Genomic DNA, 25,739 nt, shown 5'->3' on the forward strand with positions numbered 1-25,739 from the left:
TGTTCTCTGAGAATTGATTAGTCGATAAATAATCTATAGAACTATGAAATCAGAAATAGGAAATTGCTTCCACAAGGAGGAAATAAATTCCCAAAACTAAGAATTCCAATAAGTCTAATAAGTCTATTGCCTTGCAGAGTATGAAGTGAAAATGTTATTTTGGTCCCTTCAGTAATTTCATATTTTGTGTATGAATGGGTTTCAGTATCAGATGAATCTGGTTTTGATTCCACTGGCCACCTACCCCTTTATGGCCTCGTAAAATTCCCTTTTAGACTCAGTTTCTTCCACTGTGAATTGGAAGTAATAATACTTGTCTCCTAGGATTATTATAAAGTTCAGAGTAAATCATATGTGTACATTTTCTGACACATAGTAGTTATATAGTAGTAGTGCTGATGATAATGGGGTTTTCTGCTACAAAGAACTATTAGTTTTATTTTAATTATTTTAAAATGACCTGTAGTTATCAGGCTCTCCAGTAAATTAATGATGCCTGAATTTAAAAGTCACAGTTTATGTTTACTTCAAATATGATGAACTAAAAAAGGAAACAAGTTTTGCAAATTCCACAGTTAATTGATCTCTTATAAGTAGGCAAACCCAGATTATTTCAGGATCTTTCTCATAAAAATTCTCTCTGGATACTGTCTGGTTTGTATGCTTCTAGATCTCATTAACAGGAGATTTCGCAGAACCCTTTGTGCTATGCATCAATCTTGCCTTGATTCCTTGGCTCAATGATAAGAATATAAGAGCAACAAATTCCAATGTTTGTTCATCTGGCACTACCTCTTTGACAGTGAGATAAAAATGACTGGAGAAACTCCCAGGCACATGGCCCAGATTGTAGCCTGTTCAGCTAAACTCACAGGACGCAGACTACCCAGTTACTTTATATGACTAATACCTTGGAAAGAATCTGGAAGACAGCTTATCCCTACTTGTCCAAATATAGTCAGGTAGTTAGATGGCATAATAGACCTCTTGTTAATAGTTTGTTTCACTGCTTAACATTTAGCATATTAAATAAGACTTCTGGAAATTAAGCTTATCTCTATGTGATTAACCAGAGGGAAAAAAGGACAGGTTATAACTACATTTCCATGGAAGTTAATATCACCTTTGCCTACAGATATTTTAATAAATTCAATTCTCTATCTTTCTGAAGATAGAGAATACCACCACACTGAAAGACATAAGTAAGCAAGTTTGCATTCTCTGGCACAAATAAAAGATATGATTTAAAAATAAGTTTATTTACTAGCATAAACACATTGTTTTGAGTAGTCTAAAAACAATTTTAATTTCAAACAATAAAACTAATTCACCTAAGAAATATATTCGGAAGATTTGGGCCAGAGAATTTAGAAATTAGTTGTCAATATGTAATCCTAAAGTGATCCATAGATTGGCAATTTCAAATCTGACTCCTATGGGGAAGAGAAAGCTGAATAAATATATTATTCTCATAAGCATGATTTAGTTTCTTGAAAGGTCTAAAGACTAAGTCCATTTAGAAAGTATAAGTCAGGAAATTCTTAAGAGTGTAGACTAAATAATCAAAAATTGAAGCCTTTCCTTTCTACTGATGTGATATAACTAACCAACTGAGCTTGTCCAAAAATAGTTTGTGTAGAGTTTTCAACCAGTGCCAAAGAAGAAAGTAGAAAATGTAAAATTATGAATCCATCTAAAAGTTATAGTGACACATTAAGATCTAACTAATCACTAATGATTCATTGGCTTCATAATTTATGGAACCAAAATATATTGAACTGAAGTACAGAAGTTACTAAGGATATTTGATGTCTTTTTGATAGTGGATACTCTACAGACAGCCAGTGTTTGAATTTGTAACTAACTATGCACCTGAAACAAAAAGAAACTTCAAGTCTCAGGTCTGTCACTAACCAGCTGTATAAACTTTGGGAGGTTATTTTCTTCTCTGAACAAGTTCCCAAGCTTTTTGAATAAGAAAGTTGAGCAAAATGATATTTTAGATTCCTTCCAGCTCTGACATCTTAATAATCTATTTATTAGGACCGTAAAAAATGAGCATGGTACAAAAACTATATCTAGGGACCTGTAGGTGGGATATTTGGTAGCTGATTAAAAATGTAGATCATTGTCATAAACCACTAAACTGACCTGATTTTTTATTAATACATGTCAGAGCTTTAGTTAAGTGCTTGAAAAAGTGTGCCAGCACTGCTATGAATCATTGAGTTATTCTCATTGCTGTGTCTATGCCAACTACTACTCCCCATGTCTATAATGAGAGTGTTTATCCCATCTGGTATCAGCATCTTACTACTTACATGAAATAGGAAGATAAAAACTACTATTAAAGTGATTTACTTTGTTGATCTGGGAGGAAATCTGTAGATATCTAGAAATTTGCATAAAGTAAATAGTTTTACCTTTTTAAATAATGTGAAAAAGCATATATTTATTTAACTATGTCACTAGAATTTTAGGGCCATAAATCAATTTGAAGATGTTGTATGCATACCTTTAAAGTTCTTTCAATTCCATAGTTTCAATCTCATAGTCAAAGTCTTAATTAACAAACAATAAAGTGATCATCACTTACTGAAATAATTACATACATTTGATATAGAATTTGGGATTGTGTATTTATTCAAATAACTATTCCTAACGTTTAGGGACTTCACACATCAAAACAAATATTGAAGTTGTTCTGTAAAGAACAAAATTAAAAAGCACTGGAAAGTTCAGCCAAACCCCTCCTTCTTCCCACTAGTATATTGAAGATGACATCTCTCATAATGATATACAAGACCAGACAAAGAGAAATCTCAGCCCTTCAACAAGACTTTATGCCTTTTCTAGTCACCTCCAACATTTTGATAAAATTAAATATGTTACCAAATATTCATATATCTAACTCTTGTAGGAAAACCTGGTTTATAAATTGGAATAGAAAAGAAGTTATTACCAGGGACCCCAACAATAGCTTCCTTTCAGCAGTTCTCTCTAAGCATTTCTTCCTCCACAGAAGTAGTTTCTCTCTAGAAATTATCTTGTTAGAACTCTCTTCCAGAAACAGTTTCTAGCAATACTGCAATTGCCAGTGATTCATGAGCTGAGACAATATATTTAATGTGCCCCTGAACCTGTTGCATAATTGTTTATAATCAATACTAATGAAGGTTTGAACACCCATCAAATTGGTTACACAAAATGATCAATAAGAGAGCCTAGATAATGACAAATTAAATAGCTCAGATAAAATCCAATCAACTTGCCCCGATAAAGACCAGTCATTTTCTAAGTGATCCCTTCTCTATTTCTGCTGACCTCTCTAAGAAAATGATGGCTGGAGGAATCAGTAGGGATGGGAGATGTGTGCCTAAAGTAGATAATGGACCAAATATGATGGCCTATCAGTGTCTGTGTTGCAAGCCATGATGCCCAAAAGTAGAGAGAGAGTATGGAGAATATTGTCTGCCATGGAGGCAGGGGGAGGTTGGGAAAGGGGGGTATATCGAAGATATTGGAGGTGGGGAATGTGCACTGTTGAAGGGATGGGTTTTTGATCATTGTGTGATTGCAACCCGAATATGAAAGCTTGTAACTATCTCATAGTGACTCAATAAATTTTTTTAAAAGACCAATCATACCTTAAAAGAACCACCTAGATAGTATATACAGATATGCCTGCTTCCCTCACTTCCACTGCAGCATCAATAAAGGCTAGATTTTGTTTTATTAGTTTCTCATGGTTTCTACTTTTATCTCCTATGTTTTGCAAAATTGATCCAAAAAGAAACAAGAGCACTTGAAAGGCAGGACAAAAAAGCCTGCAGGATACATTCCAGGCCAATATACACAATAATGTTCTGGGGTAGGAGGAAATATTGAGAAAAGAGAAGTATTCAGCCAAGAGACCAGGAAAAGCCGTAGTGGGGTGATTAATTGAAAGACACTGGAAAAGCATAGAATTTGATACAATGGTTAAAAGAGGAATGAACAGGAGATTTTAGTGAGCGGTACTGAATTCCCTTTATATGTTTAATTAAGATGAGGATTTGAATTATTTTTACTTTGATGCTTGACCAAGGGTTGACAAAAACACTACTATAATACAGGCCATGGGCCCCTTACTCCATAAAAAATTAATTAATTTTGGGCTGGAGCGATAGCACAGCGGGTAGGGCATTTGCCTTGCACGCGGCCGACCCGGGTTCTAATCCCAGCATCCCATATGGTCCCCCAAGCACCGCCAGGGGTAATTCCTGATTGAAGAGCCAGGAGTATCCCCTGTGCATTGCCGGGTGTGACCCAAAAACCAAAAAAAAAAAATTAATTAATTTTGACTCTCCTTCACTGCTGGTGGGATGCCGACTGGTTCAGCCCTTTTTGAAAACAGTATGGGCAAGTCTCAAAAAATTAGAAATTGAGCTCCAATTTGACCCAGCAATACTACTTACTTCTGGGAATATATCTAGGAGAGGCAAAAAAATATAATAGAAATGACATCTGCACTTGTATGTTCATTGCTGCACTGTTTACAATAGCCAAAATCTGGAAAAAAACAGAGTGCCCAACAACAGATGACTGGTTAAAGAAACTTTAGTACATCTACACAATGGAATACTATGCAGCTGTTAGAAAAGATGAAGTCATGAAATTTGCATATAAGTGGATCAACATGGAAAGTATCATGTTAAGTGAAATGAATCAGAAAGAGAGGGATAGACATAGAAAGATTGCACTCATTTGTGCAATATAAAGCAATATAATAGGAGACTAACAGCCAAGAAAAATAGAGATAAGGACCAGGAGGTTTGCCTCTTGGCTTGAAAGCAGGCCTCACATGCTGGAGGAAAAGACAGCTCAGATAGAGAAGGGAACACCAAGTAAAGAGTGTTTGGAGGATCCGCTCGGGTTGGTAGATGCATGCCAAAATGTAGACTATAGATTGAACACAATGGCCACTCAATGCCTCTATTGCAAACCACAACACCCAAAAGGAGAGGAAGAACAAAAGGGAATGCCCTGCCACAGTGGTGGGGTGGAGTGGGGTTGGGGGATGGGGTAAGGGTGGTGGAAAATGGGCACTGGTGGAGGGATAGTTTCTCGATCATTGCATGACTGAAACGCAAGCACAAAAGTTTGTAAGTCTGGTACTGTACCTCTCGGTGATTCACTAATAAAAAAATTTTTAACAAGTTTAATTTTATAAAATCATCTTTCTCTAAGATCTTGCCCCTATATATAAGTAATGACCGTTCATATCATATTTGATAACGACTTTTCCCAAAATCTAAACACCGAAGACCTCTCTGAGGCCTTGACCCTAGTGAGATGCAGGCTGATGACAATAGCACTATCATCAGCCCTGACATTTAATTAGAAATTCTAACTTTCCCTAGTGCTTTGACATCAATTTTCTCTTCTTCCATCCTCATAGCATCCCTATGAGGTATGTCGGATCAGGATGCACTTCTCTACTGTTCTTTGCCAAAAAGCAATTGGCAGAGACCCCCAAATATGTAGCATATGTAGACTCCTAGTTTTACTTCAAGAGACACTCCTGAGGGAATCCAAAGTATCTCTTGATATAGGAGATACATGAGAGCAACAAGGATCATGTTAATTGTTCATTCTTGTAGTTTCCTTATGCCAGGATTCTTATTAAGCAGAGGAACATAAAGCAATTTGCTTGAAACATACTATCTTAGTTTTCTTATGGAAAAAGACTGCTGATTTGAGATTTAACATTTTATAGTTTTTTTTTTAATTTGAAGGGAAAGAAAAGACATTTCCATTTAAAGACAATGTCTGTATCTTTGTAAAACCTCATTGTTCATTACAATATACCCTATCCATTATTCTAGGAATTACATGATTCTTTCTAGAATTCAGTGGCAGGAAAAGATCTGCCTAGGGATATGAACCCTTAGATAATTTTCCCTCAACAGAGAACCAGTTGAATCAATGTTATCATTTTATTCATTTTTTTTGCCTTACCTGCCAAGAAACTCAGAGTAAGATTTAGTGATCAGATACAATGATTTATCATGGAGCTACCTGAAGTTTCTAGTTTTGCTTCTTATAAAATTTTATTCGTTTCTTAAGATTTTACTAAAGCGCTGTGAATTACAGATATTCACAGTTGAGTTTTGAGTTTACACAACTCATCCAACCACCATTGTAAACTTCTGTCCACCAGGGACCCCTCTCACACTACACCCCATCCCCATACTGTGTCTTGGGAGGTGCAATTTTAAGTTTGGTTGTTCAAGTTTGATTCTCACTATTTCAGTGTTGTTTACTCTCTGATTTGGATATTTCACTATACCACTCTACAACACCACCAATGTATCCAAATCTCCTTGACTCCTGCCCTCTGTAGCTTTTCATATGTCTCTTCATCTCCCCTCTCCCCACCATACACACAGACACACACACACACACGCACAATTTCTTTCTTTTTCCTCCCTATACTCTGGGGCCAAGATCATAAGGACATCCCCCTTTAAACCGTTTTTTTTTCTCTCAATATTACATATAAATGAGATCATCGTGTTTTTGTAATTATTCTTCCTGTCCCATCCATGATGCAGAGAATTACATGATTTATTGTATCTCATAGCTGCATAGTATTCCATTTAGTGTATATGTCACATGTTCATAACCCACTTATCTATCAGTAATTCAGATTGATTCCAACTCCTATTATATTAGGATCTGCAATGAAAACTTGTGTGCATATATCCTTTTGAATGAATATATTTCTGACTTGGGGAAAGCTACCCAATAGTAGAATTTCTAGGTTGTGTATCAGTTCAATTCTAAGTTTACTGAGAACCTTCCATACTGTTTTCCAAATGGATTGCACCAGACAATATACTTGCTGCTTTTTAATTTGACTTTTTCTATTTTTATGTGTCCCTAACAAAAAAATTTCAGTCTGTTTTAAGGGACCATGTTAGAGAATCATAAAACCAAATTTTCTCAGAGTGGAAAAGGATCTTAAAAGATCATTTATCCCAACCCGTCAAACAATTCTAGGTGTTCTAACTCTCCAGCACATGACCAGTCTGTTTGAATACAATGAATAACACAGAACTCATCACTTAAGCCTAAATACTAATGTTTGTAGAATTCTGACTACTCCAAATTTGTTCCTAATATTAACACTATATCTCTAATTTATATCTCTTGATCACAAGTCTATTTCCTGAGTCTACATAAAACAAAATAAAACTCAGCTCTCATTATATCTTTTCAAATATGTCAAGAGAGCTATCAGACTTAGTGCCTTAGTCTTTACATTTATTGTCTAAGTAATACAATTCCAAAAGTTTGCTCCTCTCAATGCCTCAAGTAGAATAATAGAAAACAATAACTGAATATTTTTAAATGTCTTAATGGAATATTTTTGATATCAAATGACAGTAATCAGCAAGAAAAAATAACCAATAGTGACATAATAGAAATGTGATAATTTATCTCTTTGGAATTTTATAAGGCGAATATAAATACTACTCTTGTTTCTGATACTTCTTTGTTTTTTATTGAATCACCATGAGATACACAGTTACAAGTTTCTGTATGGTTAGGTCTCAGACATACAATGTCCTAATACCTATTCTTTTTTTTCTATTGTATCACTATGTGCCAAGTTACAAAGTTTTCAGTCTTAAGTCTCAGTTACATAATGCTCAAACACCCATCCCTTCACCAGTGCATATATTCCACCACCAAGAATCACAGTAAACCTGCCCCCACCCCCCCGCCCCCAAGCCCCCACCCTGCCTGTGAAGCTGATAAATTTGACTTTACCTTCTCTTTACTTTGATTACATACAAACAAAACACTCACTATTATTGTTTGGAGTTCCCCCCACACACAGAGTCGGACCTACTGGAAAGAAAGCATTTGATAATTTGTTTTCTATTGGCTGAGAATGAAGAGATATGAGGTCGTGTGGCCACAATAGTGGCCACGAGGTTCTGGATTTCTGTATTTTAGTATTTTAGTAACTAAGTCCAGAGGGATTTCTGCCAGAAGTTGCATCATTGCTAGCTCGTACCTCTCTGTTACTTTATATTCCACATATGAGTGCAATCTTTCTATGTCTGAAAGAAAGAAATCAATCATTCTTTCTGACTCATTTCACTTAACATGATACTTTCCATGTTGATCCACTTGCATGCAAATTTTATGACTTCATGTTTTCTAACAATTGCATAGTATTCCATTGTGTAGATGTACTAAAGTTTCTTTAACCAGTCATCTGTTTTTGGGCACTCTGTTTTTTTCCAGATTGTGGCTATTGTAAACAGTGCTGCAATGAACATAGAAATGCAAATGTCCTTTCTACTATACCTTTTTACCTCTACAAGATATATTCCCAGAAGTAGATTTCTGGGTCAAATTGGAGCTCAATTTCAATTTTTTGAGAATCGTCCATATAGTTTTCCAAAAGGGCTGAACAAGTCGGCATTCCCACCAGCAGTGAAGAAGAGTCCCTTTCTCCCCACATCCACGCCAACACCAGTCACTTTTGTTTTTTTGGATGTGGGCCAGTCTCTGTGGTATAAGATGGTATCTCATTGTTGTTTTGATCTGCATCTCCCTGATGATTAGTGATGTCAAGCATTTTCTCATGTGCCTCTCAGCCATTCAGATTTATTCTTTGGGGAAGTTTCTGTTCATTTCATCACCCAATTTTTTGATCAGGTTGGCAGTTTTCTTCTTGTGGAGTTCAACAAGTGCCTTGTATATCCTTGATATCAACCCCTTATAGGATGGGTATTGGGTAAATATCCTTTCCCATTCTGTAGGCTGTCGTTGTACTTTGGTCACTGTATCTTTTGAGGTGCAGAGGCTTCTTAATTTAAGTTAGTCCCATATATTTATCTCTGTTTTCACTTGCTTGGCCAGTGGCGTGTCAGCTTTGAAGATACCGTTGGCTTCAATGTCGTGGAGGGTTTTCTGACCTTGTCTTCAATGTATCTTAGGGATTCTGGTCTGATGTTGAAGTCTTTAATCCATTTTGATCTGACTTTTTTACATGGTGATAGGTGGAGATTTGAGTCCCTTTTTTGCATATAGCTGTCCAGTTTTGCCAGCACAGTTTGTTAAACATGCTTTTCTTGCTCCACTTCACATTTCTTGCTCCCTTATCAAAGATGAGATGATCATATATTTGGGGTGGTGTGTCAGAATATTCAACCCTGTTCCATTGGTCTGCAGCTCTGTCTTTGTTACAGTACCATGCTATTTTAATTACTACCGCTTTGTACTAGAGTTTGAAGTTGGGGAGGTTGATTCCTCCCTTTTTCTTTTTCTCAAGAATTGATTTAGCTATTCTTTCACCAGTGTACATTTCCCATAATCACTGTACCTTCTGCCACCCTCCCCATCCTCCGCACCTCCCACCCCAGTTTTCTATGGCAGGAATTTTCTCTCTCTCCCTCTCTTCCACTTTTCTCTGTCTCTCTCTGTTTCTCTCTCTCCTTTTGAAAACTTTGGTTTGCAATATTGGTACTGAAAGTTTATCATATATAGTATCATATATAGTCTTTTACCTACTTTCAGTACTCAATTCTTGTTTTTTTGCTTTTTTGCTTTTTGGGTCACACTCTGTGATGCACAGAGGTTACTTCTGGTTCTGCACTCAGGAATTACTCCGAGCAGTGCTCAGGGAACTGTATGGAATACTGGGATTCGAACCCGGGTCGGCCGCATGCAAGGCAAACGCCCTACCTGCTGTGCTACTGCTCCAGCCCCAGCACTCAATTCTTGTCCATAAAGATCTTCTACAACTATCATTGTTTACATATGGACAGCCCTTCAAAAACTAGAAATTGAGCTTCCATATGACCCTGCAATACCACTTCTGGGAATATATCCTGATCGTGCAAAAAAGCACAGTAGAAATGACATCTGTACCTATATGTTAATTGCAGCACTGTCCACAATAGCCCAAATCTGGAAACAACCCAATGCCCTAGAACAGATGACTGGTTGAAGAAACTTTGGTACATCTACACAATGGAATACTACGGAGCTGTTAGGAGGAATGAAGTCATGAAATTTTCTTTTTTCTTTTTGCTTTTTGGGTCACACCCAGCGATGCACAGGGGTTACTCCTGGCTTTGCACTCAGGAATTACTCCTGGCAGTGCTTGGGGGACCATATGGGATGCCGAGGATCGAACCCGGTTCGGCCGCGTGCAAGGCAAATGCCCTACCCGCTGTGCTATCACTCCGGCCCCATGAAATTTTCTTATAAATGGATAGACATAGAGAGTATTGTGCTAAGTGAAATGAGTCAGAAAGAGAGGGATAGACATAGAAGAACTGTACTCATTTGTGGAGTATAGAATAACATCACATGAGGTTGACACCCAAGGACAGTAAATACAAGGGCCAGGAGGATTGCCCCATAGCTGGAAGCCTGCTTCATGAGCGGAGGGGAGAAGGCAGGTGGAATAGAGAAGGGATCACTAAGAAAATGATGGCTGGAGGAATCAGTCGGGATGGGAGATGTGTGCCAAAATAGATAATAGAACAAACATGATGACCTCTCAGTGTCTGTGATTACAAGCCATAATTCCCAAAAGTAGAGAGAGAGAGGGTACGGGGAACATTGTATGCCATGTAGGCAGAGGAGGTTGGGGTAGCAGGGGGTATATCGGGGATATTGGTGTTGGGGAATGTGCACTGGTGGAGGGATGGGTGTTTGATCATTGTGTGATTGTAACCCAAATATGAATGCTTGTAACTATCTCATAGTGATTCAATAAAATTTTATAAGAGGAAAACTCTATCATTCTTTACTGGTCCCTGCTCTGTCTTACGTGCCCTCCGCTGCCCCCTGCTCTTCCACTTGTGGCAATCTTCCATCCATTAATCAGTCCTCTTGCCCTTATTTTTACTATCCTTGTGTATTATTCTCATATAATGCTTTTTCCACAGGTGAGTGCAATCATTCTATGTCTATCTCTCTCTTTTGACTCATTTCACTCAATATGATACTTGCAATGTCCATTCATTTGTAATCAAATTTTGATATTCATCTTTTTCTGGTGGCTGGTTAGTATTCCGTTGTATAGATTTCCCATGGTTTCTTTATCTATTCATCTGTTCTCAGGGAATTGGGTTGTTTCCATGTTCTGGCTATTGTGAATAGTACTGCAATGAACATAGAAGTGCAGATATTATTCTACTGTGTGTTTGGGGGCCACAAGGTGTATTCCAAGAAGTGGTATTGCTGGGTTATCTGGTAACTCAATTTCTAGATTTTTGAGATATTCACTTATTGTTTTCCAAAAAGTTTGGACCAGTCAACATTTCCACTAACAATGAATGAGAGTCCCTTTCTCCCTGCTTCCACACCAGCATTGGTTGTTCTTGTTCTTTTTGATGTGTGCCAATCTCTGTGGTGTGAGATGATCTCTTTTATAGATATTTAACCTCTACTTTAGAGCAAAATATTTTACCTCAACTTAACAAAAAATAACAGAAATAATACTGTGCTTTTAAAAAAAAACATGGCCATGAATCATGAATAGCATTAAACGTATGAATAAGGGCATGAGATCTGAAAAGATCAGGGGAAATGGCAAGTAATAAGTTTAGGCAACATACATGAGCTATACAAAGGACAGTATGAAAAGGTAGGTTGAGAGCTAAGGAAGCTGAAATATTAGGGAGACTAAAACTTTTGGAAGCAGAATTTATAAGATCTTAATTTTAATTTTAGAAAAAGTTCACTGATATAGAAAGAGAGAGACATATACACAGTTGGACACAGTTACATCTCTAGAGAAATTTAACCATCTTATGAAAACATTTTAGAGTCACTGAAATAGAAAATATCCCTTCACTATCACAAAAAATCAAAGCAGTATTACAAATTATAGTTATAAATTGGAGATATTTGATATCAATGTATGTCCTATGGGGCTATGACAAATCAACTCAAATATGACTAAAGGGGCATGTTCTAAACATTCATAACATCCCAACAATTTTTCCAGCCCTATTATGCACATGGAAAAGTTTGTCTTACTTCATAATTATACAAAAGATATTCAAAGTGAAGATATTTAAGATATAGAACCAATCTCCATCAGATTGTCCCCTAAACTATAGAGCAGCATTTGTCAGCCTCTGGCATTTTCCAAAGGGGTCACCAGCAAAATTCTTGCAGAAAAGGCCATAATACGAGAGTGGATGTCAACTGATATGACAGGGGAACCTCAGAAAAAAAAACTTTGAAGGGGTTCACAAAAAAAAGGTTGAGTTACATTACCATAGAGAACATTATTTTCATCTCTCATACAAGAACACAGGTCTTGAGGTCACCCATAACTTCTCATGATGGACTTACTCATTCCCAAAATACCTGGAATCAATGGATACAACAGCGCTGTTCCTTTCTGGGATCTTTGGGGATCACTGCTTTGTAGCTAAAGAAATGATATGTGGTGCCAGGGATCAAATCCAGGTCAGTTCTGTGCAAAGCAAGTACCCTATCCACTATACTATTGCTCATGCCCTAATTCCTTTTTTACCCTTTGGGGTGATCTCCACATTGTTTCTATAAAGGCTGAACCAGGAGATATACCCATCATCAGTGGATGAAAGTTCCTTTCTCACTATAACCCTGCACTATAACCCTGCCAATGTTGGTTGTTTCCAGACATTTAGGAATGTGTCACTCTCACTGGTATGAGATTATATCTGTGTTTTTGTTTGCATTTCTCTAATATAAATTACAGTGAACACATTTTTGTATACCTATTTGTCATCTGTAAAAATATACACAAGCAAGATGTGTTCGCAGGCTCTCCGGGTGGCTCTCTCTCTTGGTGTCAGGCAAAGGAAGGAACGAGGACCAAGCTGATTGCTAATTAGTTGCCGTTTATTCAATCTCTCGTCTCTCCCATCTCACACACCCTTCATTCTTGGATTTTCCTCGTCCTTCATTCCTAGCTGATTTTCTGATCTTACAGTCTTAGTTTATATTGCAAGCAAGTAGGGGTTTGTTACAAAGGTGGGGTTGAACATTAACAAATCAACAAAGTGAGGTAAATACACTCCTCCAGTAGATTAACTCAAGGACAAAATCTCATCTAAAGAGATTACTCCAGATTACTAGGAGATTCTCTAAAGGATGGGGTCCCATCCAGGGTGTGTCGCTTTCTTCTTTCCTCAGGTAGTATCACTGTATCACGGTCATGCATTGTTCATCGGTTTGCTTGAGCAGGCCCAGTAATGTCTCCATTCATCCTAGCCCTGAGATTTTAGCAGCCTCTCTTTACTCATCCTTCCCAATGGTGCTGCATTGGAGGCTCTTTCAGGGTCAGGGTAATGAGAGCCATTATTGTTACTCTTTTTGGCATATCAAATATGACACAGAGAGGTTGACTGGCTCTGCCATGCTGGCAGGATACTCTCTGTAGCTTGCTGGGTTCTCCGAGTGGGAGAAGTGGACAATAAGATGTCATGCAGCCACAAATGCAGCTGCACGCTTCCAGGAGTTTTGTTTCATAGTCTCTGGATCTTGGCCATTGATGGGATTAAACAGCGCCGGAAGAAGTTTGTGGTGTTACTGCCTAGCTACTGGAAAATGGGGGATCTGGGTGGAGGAGGCCCAGTCCCGATCCAAGGAGGCTTGTAGATCTCAGCCCCACATTCCGCACACCTGGATTCCTCTTCCGGTTCCTTCATGCATGAGGCTCGTCAGAACGTGTGGAGAGAGGCCTTGAGCATGGCTGTGGCTGGATTCTGGAGGTCTTTGGCTGCCAGGGCTCTGCTCAGGGGAGGGAGGGAAACTCAACCTGCCCCCCTCCAAGGGGCCCTGATGAAGACAGCTAGGCACAGGGGCAGGGGACTCTGCTAGTAATCCACTTAAATAGTTATAGGAAATCTACTTCTAATATTTCTAGCAATGTTATTCTATATGAGCACAGTAAGAGGTATATCAAATTTAAAGTTTGGTTCTTTCTGAGAACATCTCACTATATATTTCCAGACCAAGTCCTCAGGACAGGTTAGTTCTTATCTGGTTACCTCTTTTGGGTCATGACAGAGTTTGTCTATGAACGTGCTCTTAACATATAGTTAAGTATTTTTGTGCTTGGCCTGACCCATTTCGATGCCAGGGTAGCACACAGCTTGCCCTGGTTCCATTCAGACCCTCATCAGGACCATGCCATTGGGGTGCTAGGAACTAAGTACAACCGAGTCAAGAAAGCAGATGCCCAGGAGTAAATATTATTTGGAGTCAATTAACACCCAAGTTACAAAAAGCATAATATTAACTGTCTTCCTGTGTCCATACAGAAAAAAAATTGCTTTAAGGTAAACTATGCAAAAAAACATAACTTACAATACAAATTCAGTGTCCTTAGATGGATCTGATCTTATCACTGTATCACTGTATCACTGTCATTCTGTTGTTTATTGATTTGCTCTAGCGGGCACCAGTAATGTCTCCCTTTGTCTCTGTTGCATGCTAGTGTAGCCCGATGGCATACTGGGGGCTCTTTCAGGATCAGAGGAATGAGGACCATCGTTGTTACTGCTTTTGGCATATCAAGTATGCCACGGTTAGCTTGCCAGGCTCTTCCATGCAAGTGGGAAACTCTCAGTAACTTGCTGAGCTCTCTGAGAGGGATGGAGTCTTTGGGGGAGGCCTCTAATCACCTCTACAGGTGTTCCCAATCTACCGACTATAAGCTTTTGGTCGACTGGCGTGTTGTAACGATTTGCACACTGACAAACACGCACCTTCTTGGGACATCTGCGGCCTCAGGTTGATCTCCTTTAGGTTGATGGAGTGCGCCCGGAGGTTGTTGAGCAGCTGGCAGAGCAGGACCCTATCTCAGAGGGTCTGTGCCAGGTTGAACACCTGCACCGAGTCCCAGGTTACCCGGTGGTTGGCTGACATCACCCCATGGTAGATGAGCCACTGCGCGCACTGCCACCATGGCTGTATGTCCATGGACACTGTCACTATCACCCCATTACTGAGAGTATCTTGCACGCACATCAGAGCCTGACAAGCTATCCGTGGCATATTTGATATGCCAAAAACAGTAACAACAAGTCTCGCAATGGAGATGTTACTGGTGCCTGCTCAAGCAAATCGATGAGCAATGGGATAACAGTGACAGTGACAGTGGGGGCCACATCCAGTGATACTCAGGTATTACTTCTCACTCTGAGTTCAAGAATTACTCCTGTAAATTTAGGGACTATATGGGATGCTGGGGATCAAACTCAGGTTGATTGCATAAAGAGCAAGCACCTTTCCTGCTATGCTGTCTCTAGGCACCTGTTGTTTAATTTTGTGTTTTATAGATTTTGGATATCAGAACTTTATCTTTGATATATTGTGTGCAAATATTTTCTCCCATTCAGAAGGGAACATTTTCATTACAACTGTAGTTTCTTTTGCTGTGCAGAAACTTTTAAATTTGATACAATTTCAGTTTTGTATTTTATGGGTTCTGGTCTAATCTTGAGATCTTTGATCATCTTTGCATTTACTTGTGTGAATGGTGTGAGGTAGGGTTCCAAATTTATTATTTGCATTTGGCTTCCTAATTTTCCTAATATCATTCTTTAAAGATATTTGTCTCCTCCATTTCATATACTTTAGTTCTTTGTCATCAATTAGCTGTCTGTAAATCTGCAGTTTAAGTCAGGAGGCTCTATTTTGTTCCTCTGCCGTGGAGATCTATCTTTAGTCCACAATTATGCAGTTTTTATTATTATAGTTTTATAGTATAGTTCAAAGTTGGGAAATGCAATGACTCCCATTTTAATTTTTCACTTTAGGATTTCTTTGGATCTTAAGCAAGCTTTGTCATTTTATAAAAATTTTAGTGGATTTTATCCCAAGTCTTTGAGAAATTAAGATAAAACTAATGGGCATTTCAGTAAATCTGTATTGTACTTTGGGCAGGAAGATAATTTTTATAATCTTCGGTCTTCCAATAAATGAACAGGGATGTCTTTTAATTTCCATGTATTGTTTTCTTGTTAGCAGTGATTTATAGTATTCACTGTATAAATCAGCAGATCCTTGTTAAATTAATCCCTACATATTTGATGCTTGGTGGCACACTTTGAAAGGAACTGTCATTAATTTATTTTTCTTCACATTCACTATTTCCATAAAGGAATGTCACAGATTTTTGTGCATTAATTTTATAACCTTCTGTATTACTATTGTTTCTAAAAAAATTTTGTGGAAATTTTAGTGGTTTCATGCCATCTGTAAATAGTAACATCTTCACATCCTTGTTTCAAATTTGTATCACTTTAATAAATTTTCTTGTCTGATTCCTGTTGTAAGGACTTTACAAAAGTATGCTTAATTAGAGTGCTAACAACGGACATCCTTGCCTTGTGCCTGACCTCAGGGGAAAGACAATTTTTCACCATTGAGTATATTGGTTATTGTACGCTGCCATTGCTATCTTGAGGTATGATTCTTATGTCGTTATTTTGGGCAAGGTTAATATTATGAATGGGTGTTAGAACTTGTCAAAGGTATTCTCTGTTTCAATGGAAAAAACAGTATGATTTTTATTTTTTCTTTTGTTGGTATTATACATTGCATATATTTATTTGTGCATGTTAAATCATCCTTGCATTTACGGGATGAACCCTATTTAATTACTGTATGTAATCTTTTTGATATAGTGCTGGATTTGGTACACTAGAATATTGTTTGGGATACTTTCATTGGAGTTCTTCAGGGATATTGGTCTGTGGGATTTTTTAGTATTGTCTGTGTCTGTTTAGGTGTCAGTGTAAAATTGAATTCTTAGATTCTACTAAGGAGGATAATTATTTCATCGATATACTGGAAGAGTTGGAAGAGAATGAACACTAAGTGTTCTTTAAAGTTTTATTAGTTTCTCCAATACAGTAGGTTGTGTTTTTATTAGAACTGGGCTTTCTTTCACTGTGCATAAACTTTCTAATTTTATGTAATATCATTCATTTATTTTTCTTGTCTTTGCTACTGTGGTCATCTTGTTGAGAATTCCTCTGTAGTCAATTTCCTGGAGAGATCTGCCGATGTTTTTTTCGGTGTATTTTATGGTTTCTGTTCTAATTTCAACATCTTTAATCCAATCTACCATGAGTTAAAAGTTGTGATATATATATACATATATATATTTATACTTAATTGAATACTATGAAACTCTAAGAAAATACAAAATCATATCATTTGCAGCAATCATGGGATGGAACTAGAGGATATCATGCTCAGTGAAATCAGTCAGAATGAAAGGGACAGATACAAAATGTTCTTCTCATATTTGTACTTTCAGCAACATAGTGAAGTAGCAACAAAGACCCAAACACAAAATAATGGGAAAAATTACCCAAACAATTGAGTTGGGGGGGGATGAGAAATAAGGGGACTGGGGTCCTTTGGGATGGAGATAGGTACACTGGTGATGGGTGTGGTGTGTGATTCATGTCCATGAGAAATCATTATTAATATTATTACAAACCAAAAATAATTGAAAAGTTTTGGTTGAACTCACTACTGAATCCACCTGGACCTGAGGTTTTCTTTTTATGGAGTTGTTAATTATTTTTTTATTTCTGTCCTTAATAATGGTAAATTAAATCTTTCTGTTTCTATTTGATTCAATCTTGGGAGTGTATATTGTTCTAAAAAATGCTCATTTCTTTTAGGTTCTCAAGTTTGGTGGTAAAATGTTGTTTATAATAACCACTTATGCTAGTTTGCAATTCTTAGTTGTCTGTTGTAATGTCTTCCCTGTCACCTCTGATCCTATTAGCTTTTTCTCATTTTTCCTTAGTGATGATTCCAGGATATCTTCCACATTTTGAACAAGGTTAATAGATCCTAAGACTGTCCACATTATGACATTTGGTGCAAAGTCATACGCTTAGAAATAGGTCACATCTTAAAAATCTTCAGTGGAAACTTCTATTACTCTAGTTTATATGGAATCAAGGGATACATATAAATAGATAAATAGATACATAGATAGAGAGAGAAAGAAAAATTGAATGGATACCTCTATTTCCAGCACTTCTTTAAAAGAAAAACACTGCTGTGCTCAAGAACAGATGACAGAATTTAGTAGCTATGGTATATATATACAGTGAAACACTATGCAGCCATTAGAAAAGATGAAGTCATGACATTTCTGGATATATGGATTGATCTGGAGAGTACCATGCCAAATGAAATTAGTCAAAGGGAAAGAGAGAGACAGAATGATCACACTCATTTATGGAATATTAAAAAAAATTAACTATTGTAGATGAATAATACCCAAAGACAATAGAAACAAAGGGCAGAGAATTGATCTTTTGTAGGAAGCTTGCCACGTGAGGGGTTAAGGATTGACAGGGAAGGGACACTATGACAATGATAGGGGGAAGGGGCAATTTAGATGAGAACTGGGTGCTGAAAGGATGTAAAGTGATATTCACAATATGCTTTCAGTAACAGTATTACAAACCATAATGCATACTTTAAAGGAGAGAGGCAGCCTGGAGGGGGCAGGAACTGGGGATACTAATGAAGGGATTGGTGCTCAATCATTGTACATCAGACATTCAATCATAAATAACATTGTAACTTGGTAATTCACAGTGACTCAGTAAAATTTTTTAAAAGAACGGAAAAGACTCCTGCTTGATCTGTAGAAAATCCAAAATTTAAAAGAAGTGACATTATAATATTTTTGCAAACTATGCCAATGAAATCCGCACAATACCAAACTAGCATATATACTTTGTTTTCAAAAAAGGTAGTTTATTTTTATATTTGTGTTATACCTACCAGTCATTTTTTAAAATAAATTTTATTTTACTATTTTAATAAATTTTTAATTTAAAGAACTGAATTATAAGGCTATTAAGAATTGAGTTTTAAGCACATAATATTTCAACAGGAATCTCGCCATCAGTGTCAGTTTCTCTCCAACAGTGTTCTCATATTCCATCCCCACCCCAAACTGTCACCCCCCCCCGTCAACTTAACAGGTACATTACAATGTTCCAGTGGTTTCAGCTTATATCTCAAGTATTTAGGTTTTTTTTAATTGAATGACCATGAAATACAATTACAAAGCTTTCATGCTTGAGTTTCAGTCATACAATGATAAAACATCCATCCCTTCACCACATTTTCTACCACCAAAACCTCCAATATTCCCCCTATGCCAACTCTTACCCTGCCTGTGTGGCAGACAATTTTAACAATACTCTCTCTCTACTTTGATTACATTTAATATTTTGATACCAGTACCACCATTATTATTTAATAATAATCTCTGCCACCCCTCAAACCTGCCCAAAAAGGCAATGCTAGACAATTTATTTTATATTGCTTGCTAGGAATAGCATATGATGTCGCAAGAGCAGTTGTGTGCTCCTGGAATTCTAAAACTTTAATAATTAGGGTCTGCAGAGACCTCTGCAGTGAAATGTTCAATTCCAAGATTTTTTGTTTGTTTCTAGATCATTTCTGTTAAGGAGATAAAATTGTAGCTGTTCGTGGGCATCACCTCAGGGTCCCATGAGGTGGAGGGAAGAAAGGGACCTACTATCCCCAATCTCATGAGGTCTGGCATTTGCTGTTACTGCTCCCATATACCTGGGCTTTTTATTGGGTTCTGGAAGATGGCAGATGCCAAGATTCCTAGGGTGCAGGCAGAACAGCACCTGCTCCTGTCTGGAGTAGCCCAGTGAAATCAACCTATTGCAAAGATCAGAGGCATTGTTGCAGCAAGCTGCTCGGTTCTGAGATTTTTTTGTGTGCCTCTCAAGTATTCAGTTTTGTTGAGTCTATGTTTTGGATATATGGCTGTACCACTCACCCATTACACCAGTATAACTGAAGCCGTGCTGCTTGTTCACCCATTACTACCCCTTCTCTTCTTCCCAATTGTTTTCTTTCCTTTTCTGTCCTTTTCCCTGAACACTGGTATCTAGGGTTTCTAGGCATCTCCCATTTACTAAATACATTTCCTCATCCAGTGTTCTGTATACCACAGATAAGTGAGATTATCTTGCACTTCCTTTTCTTCTGTCTTTACTTCACTCAAAATTATATCTTTAAGTTCCAACCAGGTTGTAGCAAATTGCATGATTTTATCATTCCTTGCAGCTACATAGTGTTCCATTGTGCATATATATATATAAATATATATATATATATATACCGGATCTTCATAATCCACTCATCTGTCACTGGACACCTCCATTGATTCCATATCTTAACTATTGTGCTGAGTGCAATACTGAGTAATGGTGCTATTATGCTATTTTGATACAGTGGTTTTATGTCTAAGAAGGTGGCATGAACCAGATAAATGATGAAAGATGAAAGATTTACACAGTTTGCACATTTTAATGAAGTAGAATCAATGAGCCAGGTGGGAAATAGACTAGATTACATCAACCAGCTTTAGTGGGTGAAGATTTTTCTTAAAGGATTATTCTACTCTGACCTGTTGCCTTCTTTAGTTGACTGAGTTTTTTATATTACGTTCAATTGTTTAATGACACATAGATATGACCACTCAATGATCCTTAATCATTTAGATTAAGGACAAAAATGCAATGCACAGAGTAGTTTGGTAACTACCTATTACCACTTACCTATTACAAATGGTAAGTGGGTAGGTACCCACAAATGGTAAGTGGGTACCTAACCCACTTACCTATTACAAGTGAAATAGGGAAAAAGCAGATCACTGAAAGCTGTCTACATTCATTTGGCTTTAGATTCAACCAAATCCAGCAATGAAATTAAGTAAAATGAACTAATTAGACTACCAGAGGAATTACGATATTTTTGTAAGATAAATCACAAGCAATAATCTGTGGAGTAGACCCAAACAGAATAAAGACTCTAAATAGGTTTTGAGTTATTTCCTTTGTGTCTTCCTGTATTTCTAAATTTTTGCACAATAAACACATATTGCTGTTGAGATATATGTAAGGAAAAGGAAAATAAAGTGCTCTCACATATGTTTACAATTTGATCAAATTACATTTGAAAAGTGCAATATAGCCTCAAGTATGCAGAATATATTTTACTTTCTTTTTCCAATGAGACTAAATCTTCTTGAAACATTGTTTAATATTTTTCTTCATTGTTCTTATATTGTTGAATAGCCTACATTTTTTGCTGTTCAGAAGGAAGTTAATATATGTTTGATTTCATCTGGAAAATAAATACACTATTGTCTCAAAATATTTATTTTTAATATTTATTTTTAATATGGAAAAATTTTAATATTCTCCATAAGGAGTTTAAGCACATGCAACTAACCTATGTTTGATTCCCAGCACCACATATGATGCAGTGAACCCCACTACTAGTTATGCCTGAGCACAGAACGAGGAATAAGCTCTGAGCACCACTAAGTATGGCCCTCAAACCAAAACCTAAAAGAATTATGTTGGTAACTGTGAACTATCAACTCAAACCACTACGCAAGTACCAAGCAGTGATTAGAGAAACAATCAGTTGTATATAAGACTCATGCTATACTCCACTAAATAAATAAAAAATGGTACCTGGGGCTAAAAAATTGCTTTTGTTTTCTACAAATAATTATAAAAGTTTGAGAAATTGAAGGAAAAACCTAGCTTGGGTTGATGTGAAAAGCCTCAATGACAAAGAATCTAAAAAAGAACAGAACGCTTTTATAAAAAGAGCCGTACATAGTTGAGAAAAGGAATATTGGAGCCAGAGAGAGAATAGAATAGTTAAAGTGCTATTCTTACATGTAGCCTACCCCACGTTCAATCCTGGCACTCCATGTTATCACTGAGCAACACCAGAAAAGACATATGAGCACAGATCCAAGAGTAGGCACTGAGCACAGCCAGAAGTGGCCAGAGCTTATTTACCTAGTAAAAAGGAAAAAAAAAGAAAAGGATGTTTATGTACAACACTTCATTAGTAGGTTTGATAAGATAGGTTTAAGATACCATTATATCACAGAGATAACAAAGACTGAAGAAGAGGGTAGACTCGAACATATTTAGGTGTCGACCCATCCTTTATTTGTTTTGTTGAATAAAATAGTGTGTCTGCACAGTCCTTATTTTGCAGGCTTACCTTTGGGGTTTAAGGACTAGGACTATGTCTGGGAGAATTCTGATCCTTAGAGGCTATAAATGCAGCCGGATACCCATTTTCTTGCCCATAATATTTCTTCCATGTTAATACAATAGAAAAGTGCCATTTCATTTTGGAGTAAAAATCTTGTTTTGAGTTGGTGCCTTTCTTTGAAATTTCCCTTATGCTGTGCTTCTCTTTAGAAGTCTTTTTATTTTTTTTTTTAATTTTTTATTGGGTCACCATGTGGAAAGTTACAAAGTTTTCAGGTTTAAATCTCAGTTATACAATGCTCGAATACCCATCCCTTCACCAGTGCTCATATTCCACCACCAAGAATCCCAGTATAGCTCCACCCCGCCCCCCACACCCCTAACCCCCCCACACCCCTAGCCCCCCCACCCTTAGCCCCCCCCGCCTGTGTAACTAATAAATTTCACTTTACTTTCACTTTGATTGCATACAATATTTCAACAAAACTCACTATTATTGTTTGGAGAGTCTCTCCCCTAAAGTCAGACCTGCTGAAAAGGATGAATGGCTCAGAGGCACATGAGAAAATGTTCCACATCACTAATCATCAGGGAAATGCAGATCAAAACAACAATGAGATATCATCTCACACCACAGAGACTGGCCCACATCCCAAAAAACAAAAACAACCGGTGTTGGCGTGGATGTGGGGAGAAAGGGACTCTCCTTCACTGCTGGTGGAAATGCCGACTGGTTCAGCCCTTTTGGAAAACTATATGGACGATTCTCAAAAAATTAGAAATTGAGCTTCCATTTGACCCAGCAATACCACTCCTGGGAATATATCCCGGAGAGGCAAAACGGTATAGTAGAGATGGCATATGTATTTCTATGTTCATTGCAGCACTGTTTACAATAGCCAGAATCTGGAAAAAACCAGAGTGCCCAAAAACAGATGACTGGTTAAAGAAACTCTGGTACACCTACACAATGGAATACTATGTAGCTGTCAGAAAACGTGAAGTCATGAAATTTGCATATAAGTGGATCAACATGGAAAGTATCATGTTGAGTAAAATGAGTCAGAAAGAAAGAGACAGACATAGAAAGATTGCACTCATATGTGGAATATAATGTAACTGAGAAGTACAAGTTGGCAACGCTGCAACTTCTGGCAGATATCTCTCTGGACTTAGTTACTAAAATACTAAATTACAGAAACCCAAAACTGAGAGGCCGCTAAGTGTGGTCACTCGACCTCATACCTCTTCATCCTCAGCAATAGAAGTCTTTTTAAAAAGTTCAACATTTTCTTGAGTTTTGCCACAGGTGGTGGATGAGTTTTTATTGATCATTCTCCTATGATATATCTAGGAAAAAGAATTAAAAATTCAGATCATTTTGGATTTACCTAATAACAAGTGATGGTGAGCATTTTCTCATGTGTCTGTTGGCCACCTATCTGTTGGTCTTCTTCAGAGAAGTATGTTCATTCTTCTCCTCATTTTGATGGGGTTTTGAAATTTTTTATTATGATCTTTGTGAGTACTTTATGATCACACGTATTTTCCCCCATTCAGTTAACAGTCTTAGTTTTAGCCCATGTTTCCTTTGCCATGCAGAAGCTCTTTAAGCCAGAAGGACACACACAGAACAATATCGCTTATAGGAGGTATTTAAAGTAACTGGACGAAGAAATGCCATGTTTTAATAAGGAGTGGGTGCTTAGAACACCCATGGAGTATAAGGAGGAAAGGGAAAGAAATAGAGTGAAAGAGAAGGGGAGAGGAGATAGATGGGAAGCAACAGGGACAGGGGTCAAGGGGATTCCTGTACATTGGCAGTGTTAAGAAATTAGAGTAAATAACCAAACTGCAGAGTCAACAAAACTGAAACAATGAGAACCAAACTTTAATAACCAACATAAAAGGTGCCTGTCAGGATGGCAGGCTGGGGTGGGGGTGGGAGGGGTGAAGGACATGGAATCTGGGAACATGGCGGAGAGAAGTTGACACTGGTTGTGAGATCAGAGATGGAATATTGTGTGTCAAAAACCCAGCTATGAATAACTTTGTAACTCACCACGCTTTAATAAAATTAAATGTTGGGAAATTTTTTAAAAAGAAAATCAAATCAAGGAGGTTTAAAAGTAACGTCAGCCTTGTTTGCATTATCTTGATCAGTGTAAGCATAGTAAATAGACCACCAGACACTGAGAGAAGTTAACTTAAGTAATTAAAAGGTTTTTTGACTGAAGGCAGGAGATGTGTTGGGGGTGTGGATTGCTATGAAGCTGGTTTGACTCTAACTTCAGGTTTGACTGAGTTGGTAACAGAAAAAGTAAATTTAGTAAGAAAGGTATCAAATTACACCATAGGTATTTTTTTCTTTAAAAAGTCTTGCTCTCCTTTGTGTAAATATACCAGAGTTTCTTTAGCCAATCATCTGTTTTCGGGCACTCTGGTTTTTTCCATATTGTGGCTATTGTAAACAGAGCGGCAATGAACATGGAAATGCAGATGTCATCTCTACTATACCTTTTTGCCTCTCCGGGATATATTCCCAGGAGTGGTATTGCTGGGTTAAATGGGAGCTCAATTTCTAACTTTTTTAGAATCGTCCATATTGTTTTCCAAAAGGGCTGAACGAGTCGGCATTCCCACCAGCAGTGAAGGAGAGTCCCTTTCTCCCCACATCCACGCCAACACCGGTTGCTTTTGTTTTTTGGGATGTGGGCCAGTCTCTGTGGTGTGAGATGATATCTCATTGTTGTTTTGATCTGCATCTCCCTGATGATTAGTGATGTTGAACATTTTCTCATGTGCCTCTCAGCCATTCGGATTTCTTCTTTGGAAAAGTTTCTGTTCATTTCATCACCCCATTTTTTGATTGGGTTGGCAGTTTTCTTCTTGTGGAGTTCAACCAGTGCATTGTATATCCTTGTTATCAACCTTTTATCTGATGGGTACTGCATAAATATCCTTTCCCATTCTTTAGACTGTCTTTGTATTTTGGTTATTGTTTCTTTTGAGTTGCAGAAGCTTCTTAGTTTGAGATAGTCCCATTTATTTATCTTTGTTTTCACTTGCTTGGCCAGTGGTGTGTCAGCTTTGAAGATACCTTTGGCTTCAATGTCGTGGAGGGTTTTGCCGACCTTATCTTCAATGTACCTTAGGGATTCTGGTCTGATGTTGAAGTCTTTAATCCATTTTGATCTGATTTTTGTACATGGTGATAGATGGAGGTCTAAGCCCATTTTTTTGCATGTAGCCGTCCAGTTTTGCCAGCACAATTTGTTAAACATGCTTTCCTTGCTCCACTTCACATTTCTTGCTCCCTTATCAAAGATTAGATGATCATATATTTGTGGGTGTATGTCAGAGTATTCAACCCTATTCCATTGGTCTGCAGCTCTGCCTTTGTTCCAATACCATGCTGTTTTAATGACTATTGCTTTGTAGTAGAGTTGGAAGTTGGGGAGGTTGATTCCTCCCATTTTCTTTTTCCCAAGGATTGCTTTAGCTATTCGTGGGGGCTTATTGTTCCATATGAATTTCAGGAGCACTTGCTCCATTTCTTTGAAGAATGTCAAGGGTATTCCTATAGGGTTCACATTGAATTTGTACAATGCT

Source organism: Sorex araneus, chromosome X, assembly GCF_027595985.1.
Source record: "Sorex araneus isolate mSorAra2 chromosome X, mSorAra2.pri, whole genome shotgun sequence".
Taxonomy (NCBI): Eukaryota; Metazoa; Chordata; class Mammalia; order Eulipotyphla; family Soricidae; genus Sorex; species Sorex araneus.